The sequence below is a fragment of the Xenopus tropicalis genome, chromosome 1 (genome assembly GCF_000004195.4).
Source record: "Xenopus tropicalis strain Nigerian chromosome 1, UCB_Xtro_10.0, whole genome shotgun sequence".
Classification (NCBI taxonomy): domain Eukaryota; kingdom Metazoa; phylum Chordata; class Amphibia; order Anura; family Pipidae; genus Xenopus; species Xenopus tropicalis.
The window spans coordinates 162,125,675-162,132,936 of record NC_030677.2 but is presented as its reverse complement, the minus strand read 5'-3'; positions in this window follow the sequence as shown (position 1 = coordinate 162,132,936).

The window sequence follows — 7,262 nt, the reverse complement described above, 5'->3', positions numbered from 1 at the left end:
TAATGCCTGCTTCACAGTGTGGGAAAAATTGTATTTATTAACAGATCCCCTACCTTAAAAGATAGCCTTCTATTGCCCTTAATGAATTGGTGTTATCAAGTGGCCCGACAAGCCTTTTTAAAGCCAGTGTTTAGTCATTAAATCTTAAATATGACCATTTATATTAAGCACTTATTAACTGTTATAGGATCTTTTCAGATTTAGTTTAACTAAAACAAGAAATTCTTAACAAGTATAGAATCTATTCTCCATAAAACATATTATCCAGAAAGATTTTTTTTCCCTGTAACAATAAATTGATGGTAACTAAGCAGCATGAATCCATATTGGTGGCAAAACTTGGTTTACTTTTAATGTTTAAATGACTTTTAGTAGTCTTAAGGCATGGTGCTCCAATTTACAGAAAAACTACTTATCTGGAAAAACCACAGATCCCCCAAGCATTATAGATAATAGACTCCATACCTGTTTACTTTCCAGGTATGGCAGTACATTCACTTGCATCTGAAAAGCAATCCTCTTTTTCTTTAAACGTAAGCAGTCTAAATTAGAAAACAAAACAAAACAAAAACAATTCATGCATCATGTAAGCAATGAGTGAAATGTAATGATGAAATGATTAGGATAGGGCATCCTATATATTACAGATTGTACACAGGAGCCGCAGAATTCACTATGCTTCACTCCAAGCAGGTAGACAACTGGTAGGTGCATGCCACAATATTGCAGGCCTTTGTATAGTCTGTAGTATTAAGTAAGTTAACGTATATGCTTATTTTTCTAAATGTTACCAAAAGGGAAAGATTATGCATCTTCTCATCATTGCTTGTGGGCACTTATTGCAGCCTGGCCACTCAATCTACCCTGTTTTCTACCTGAATTGCTTTCCCAGTTAGTTTATCGTGGTGATTGCAGCTTTTCAACTTTATTAGTGTATATAGGCAAATGGTGGCCATACACCATACAGCTGGTGATTTGGCCCCTCCATACTAAATAGTCAACTAATTGGCCAACATATTGGGCCCTTCTGACAGCCTGCCCAACAGATATATCAGGCTAATCAGCCAGGTGTATGTATTGGACAAGTTTGAAAATTCCATTTAGCAAAGAGCACATTGAAGTGTTGATGCAGTCCTTGCCTAACAGGTATCCCAAGAACTGCAGTATGATCCAATTGTTGGGCCTGAGGGAATCAAAAGGATCAGTGTGATTTGGCCCAGCTCATAGCCAGAGATTGTTTCTTGCCAATCAAGCAGTTCTTAAGGTGTATGGTCAAAATGCTGTCAGAGATGATACTAGTGCTACCTGCTCAAGGCAGAGTTGTGTTTAGGGGTTGTAAGTAGGGGGCAACCAATATTTGTCTGCCTGAATAGCAATTGTAAATAAAGAAACTGTGTTTTTCAGGGAAGGGGCAGCTTCAACAGTAGTTCAACAAAAGCTGAAAGGCTGGAGTTTGGATAGGATTCTTTTGTTTTTTGGCTTGGATCTGAAAGATACATAAAAAACATAGATATGTGACTGTCAGGTTAGCCAGCAGTGTTTATGGTATTTATGTTAAGGGAAGTTGGGATTTTATGAGCACTGCTGCCATCTGGCAGAGAACAGTGGTGATCAGAATGCCCCTGTCTGCCTGTCACTGCTTCTGGTAGAAATGAATGAAGAGCTCCATACTGAACACATATAGAGTAGTGATAGGTGGATGCTGACATTTTGTTGCCCACTTTTTTTCTGCCATAACCTGAAAAGTTAGACTCTCCTGTCCAAATGTGGTATAAGTTGCCTGCAAGTACATAGAGTTATACATTGCTCAATTCTATAATATGTGATTATCATTTTGGTAACATTTAGAAATACTTGTGCAAAAATGAGTATTCTGAAGGAAAATATTTCATTATCTCTTATTGCATGTGCTGGATTTACCATATTGGGGGAGAGGAGCCCAAAGTACCATTCATCTTCTTCCCAGTTTGCTTTAGCACAGCTCATGGAGGTTCAGTCATAGAAGAATAAATCTGTGTTACTATTACAATTAGCCATATAAATTACAAGTACCTTATATTTTAGCTATCATTTGCTTCCAAATAACTCTGCAGCAGGCATTGAAGTGCAGACTTCTGAATGACCATTGACAGGCTCAGGCATCCATTTCTTTTATTTTTCTTGCAGACCTTGTTTAAAGAAGGAATACAGGCTAATGTGGTTTTAACAGACCTGATGTAGTATATTATGAATGTGTGCCTCAGAACACCACTGTTCTTGATTGAAATGAATACAATCTCTGGCCATGTGAATAGCATTTACATCCCTGTTTCAGCAATTATATATTTAATAAAATAATCATTTTGCTAATATTTACCTTTATCCCTCATTCTACTGACTACCAAAGTTCACTAGCCAGATTAACTAAATTAATGTGGATCCTAATGTGTTCACACGAACACACTTTATTCAGCCCAATGAAGAATTTGAAGGGGAAGATGGTTAGGAGGAGAGGTGATAGAAATATGCATTAGCATAATTAGCGCCTTCATTGAAATAATAAATAGCAATCAATTGACATCTGGGCCAGATACATTTTCTCTGTGGAATGACTTAGCATGGCTTGAGTGGTCATTTTGGTGAGATCAAAAAATGTTGTGAATATGTTTCATAGTTTAAGGTTTGTGTGGTTCAGACTTGCAATAAGATCACAACACATGCAAAACATTTGTAATACAAATTACTCATACAAGAAAAAAGAGCCTAACACTGTATGGGTGAATTTAGTGCACCAACCTGTTTTGGGGCATGTGTATCATTTATGAGAGAGTCATTCAAGCCTCAGTGGCCTAGATTAGAGTAGTTTGTTTGCAGCTTATAGCAGCAGGGTATTTATTTAGGGGATTGATTTTGGTATGTAAAACAGGTCTTACCAGATAAGAGTTGTACAATGTCTTGGGATCCAAGGTTGGTTTTAATGAGTTTGGTAATGTGTTACTACGTATAGGGTGCCAAATATATCATTGGACTGTATGAACCACAACTACATGTCCTTCTCTCTTACCTCCCTTTTATTTCTTTGCTCAGCATGTCTTTTGCTGGACAATTCTACTTTAAATTTATACTGCCTTTAGGCCCATGGGTTTTTTTTTTTTTTGCATTTTGCCATTGAGTTTTTTTTTTTTTGCATAAATATCTATAGCCTTAAAATTGCACCTTGACACCTCCCTATTGAGTTAACTGGGAATTAATTTGTGTGGGTCTGGAGCTTTTCAGGTAATAGATCAGAAAAAAACTAACAGTCTCCCTGTGTGAACTAATGTTGGCTGCATTGTGTGCTTTGTCCAATTATGTGGGTTCTGCGGATTTGTCAGTTGATGGGAAGTAAGTGCTGTAGCTCTTTCAGCATCAAAATGACATCTACAGGCTTTTGGCTTTCCCATTATGATTAGCCAGATAGCAGGTGATTGCAAGTCAAATAACAGCTGTTCATTCTTAAAGAGAAACTAGTAACAATGAGAGTATCCTGTGTTTTAATCTTTGGATTTTTTTTTCTTAAAAAAAAATCTATTTAAGATCCATAACAAAATGCAACTAAAGATTCAGAAGAAAAGCAAACGCGTGTTTTGGCCAATGCCTTCCTGTTAACAAGGGCAATCTAGTTTTTATTTAATGCGCATTTTTCCCAATTTATAGTTTGACCAGTAAGATGCAAGTATAAGGTCTTTAAATATTCTGAGAGCAGGTCCATAGACCTTTGGCATAGGGGTCAGCAGTGGTGGGTAGATAATAGAGAGCCTCTTTGCTCCTTTTGCTTTACTAAAATCCATATCAATGGCTTCCCCATGGCTTCCAGTCCACAGTAGGCTGTATTAAGGGTTTGTCTGCCCCTGCAAATCTAGCAAGTAATGTTAAGTTAAACTGTGGTATGATGGTACTATAGGTCTTAAGGTTAACAAAACTGCTAAAATATAGACTCATCCCAGATACCACCTGCTTGTGTCAAAGAACAGACACAATGTATGTTATCTACTGGAAGGCTGCTTCCTCTGGCACCATATGCTTTCATCCATGTTCCTCTTGCTACACTGTAATAGGTTGATTCTAACATGCTTACATCATCACCATACGCCCAGTTTAATTGCATAAGGAAAGAAAACTATTTATCTTGTGTGTGTGTGTTTTTGTTTTGTTAGACGTGATACTTTCATATGTTTTTCCTTCATACCTTCTGCTTCGAAGGGCAAATGTGAATTCAAAACTCTGTACCATAGCGATTTGTAAATTAAGATCTGTATGTATGTTTGTGTAAAGTGTATATAAGCTAGCCTTTTCCCCTTTTAATTTCAACTGCACTAGGACTGTTTTACACATCTCCTTCTGTGAAAAATTTCAAGACGTTTGAATTTTTTTATACAGGTTTTAAAATTTGATCCTTTATTAAATGAGTCCGCCAAGCAACAGAAATTAAAAAAAAAAAGAAAAATGTTTTTAAACTGAGAATGAAATCAGCACATTTCGGTTTAAACGGTTTGCAATTGTTTCAGGGATTATTTCGGTGCATTTGTGCATTCACACAAAATGGGAGAATGAGAGAAGAAAATATATAGGATTATATATGAAGAAAGGGTTTTTTTCCCCCAGAGTACCTAGGAATTGCATCTTCTGTATAAAAAAAATCTCTTAAATCTCTAAACATTTGTTTCTTGTAGAAACAAGTTTTGTTTTTTTTTGTTTGATTTTGATCGCTTCTTTGTATTTGAAAATATGTAAATAATTTATTACAGTGAATAATGTAAATTTATTATTTCCTTTTTTTTTCTTACATCGCAGCTAAGAGAAGTTTCTGTTCAATATGTGTCAGGTCAACTTACTGGGAAAATTTAAAACCCTAATTCAAATAATTTAGGGAAACATTTTTTTCCTTTTGTTAAAAAGGCAAATTTCTGCCATATTGAAACGGAAACTAGGAGATAAGGCATTGAGTGAATAAAGTAGTAAAATTTTAGCTTGTGTCAAGCTTTTCACCTTGTAAATTCTGTATAAATATATATTTTTTTTCCAAATTTAGAAGCATTAACACGTGGAATGGCAAATTGGCCAAGGTGGAGGCTTTTTTTCCTTTCCCAGGTATAAACCATGTGTGCATATTGTATTTATTGAATAGGAGGAATATTATTTGATCTGGTAACATGGAACTGAATCATTATGCAGCCAATAGCAGTTCATTGCTAATTATGTTGCTGCAAAGGACAATGAAATGTACCCATGATATTCGGTCTCTGTAAAGGTTTAATGCTTTAGCTGCCACAAACACCTGCAAGACTGCAGATCTCAGATCTCGCGCAGTAGTGATGAACCATTAACTGGACTTTCAGATAAATATATATTTTTCTTTCCTTTCACAAAGATTTGCCATGTAGTATTTGTTAAAAACACTATAAGGAATATTTTAAAAGAATTGTTTAAAGTAAAAAAAAAAAAAAAAATCAGTCAGTGCACACTGCTTAAAGTTTCATGGAATTATTTTGTATATAAGGATATTTTTAATTCACAAAAATAAAAAAACCTTCAAACAGAAGCCAAGTGACAAATTTTGCAATAAGAGAACTTATTTTTTCATTGCTCCATTAGCTTTTGATTTGAAATCTCTGCTTAAGAAGTTTTTGCGGGTTCTAAAAAATAATTTTTTTAAAAGAAAAGACTTCTACATGTAGGGATTTTGTTTTGTGCATATAAAAACTGCCTTCGATACGTATCGTTTTGAAGAAAGTGTTTTTGTTGTGGGTGTGTCTTGCCTGTATATATTTGTTCATATTTTTGTGAATTCAATACTCTGTACCATTGTATTATAGTAACTTTTATAAAGCAAACCATAAATATACTCACTTTTCTTACAGATAAACCTTGTCTCTGTGACTTATTTCATTGTAACTTTTTTTTTTTTTTTTTTTTTTTTACATTTTATTTCATGAGCAATTCCTACTTTACCAGAATCTGCTTCTCGTTTTACTTACAGAGCTAAAGCAAGCTAAAGATCTGCACATTTGGCGAGGTTACCAAATGAGCAGAAATTTCCCCCGATATGCCCACCTTCAGGTGATTAATATCAAGCTCATATGTAAAACCCTGCTTCATCTAAATAAACCATTTTCATAAAAACTTTTTTTTTAGTAGTATGTGGTATTGGATACTCCTAAATAGAAAACTTTAATTTTAAGAATTAAGGGCCACCTCCTGGGATCATAGGATTCACAGTGCACACAAACAAGCCAAGGCACACATACATGCTAGGCCACATCAGCCAATTAATGGACAGAGTTCTGTCTTTTGCTCCCACATTACTTCCTGTTAGAGCTGCATTATTTCTGGTCATGTGATCTCTGAGGGAGCACACAGCCTATCACTAAATGGTGGATCAAGGGAAAGGATGTAAAAGGGCAATATTTACTGATATATATTCCAGTTAGGTAAGATTTTTTAATAGGCCACTTACACAATAGATTTATATCATATTAAGCATTCATTCTAGAAGTATATGTCCTTATAACATAAATAACTGTAAGAGGCACATACTGTGCGACACAGATTTATTAAGAATTAACTACAATTCAGCATTTTTTTAATGGGCTTATGCATGTCTACCCCTTGCCTTTGCTAATTTCAAATAGGGCAGTCTGTGCTTTCAGGCATCGGCGGATATTCAATAAGGCTAGGGGAGGCTAAGCCTTCCCAAATCTGCTTGGCACCTTAAAATAAAAAAAACCTCACTCCGTTTTCTGCAGTGCTCTGGAACCTTTACCATCGGGGAAATCTTGCATTCCTCTTTCCTGCAAGCTCTGATTCTGTTGTGCTCAGCTGTGCTCTGATTGGTTTTTTTGCAGAGCAACAGCACATTATATTTTAATTACTTTAAAACACTTTCATTTTTTTATGTTACTGTTCCTTTAAGTCAGCCTATGTATGGTCCATCTTTAGCCTCCCCGAACAAAAAAGTCACCGTCCGCCTATGCGTCCAGGTGTTTGCCATAGCAGGCATCAGGAGGCAACTATGGGTTGTGGCCCAAACACCTGAATCACCAAAAATCAAGCACAAATTTGTATTTTAGGCTTGTCTTAAGGTGGCCATACACAGGCTGATTTCTATGGCCGATATCTCCCCTTTAGACTAATTCGGCAGCTTATCTGCCCATGTATGGGCACCAACGAAGGGCCTCCCTGACCGACAATTGGCCCGAAATCAGGCAGATTTCGATTGGGAAGGTTTGATTTCCATCGAATCA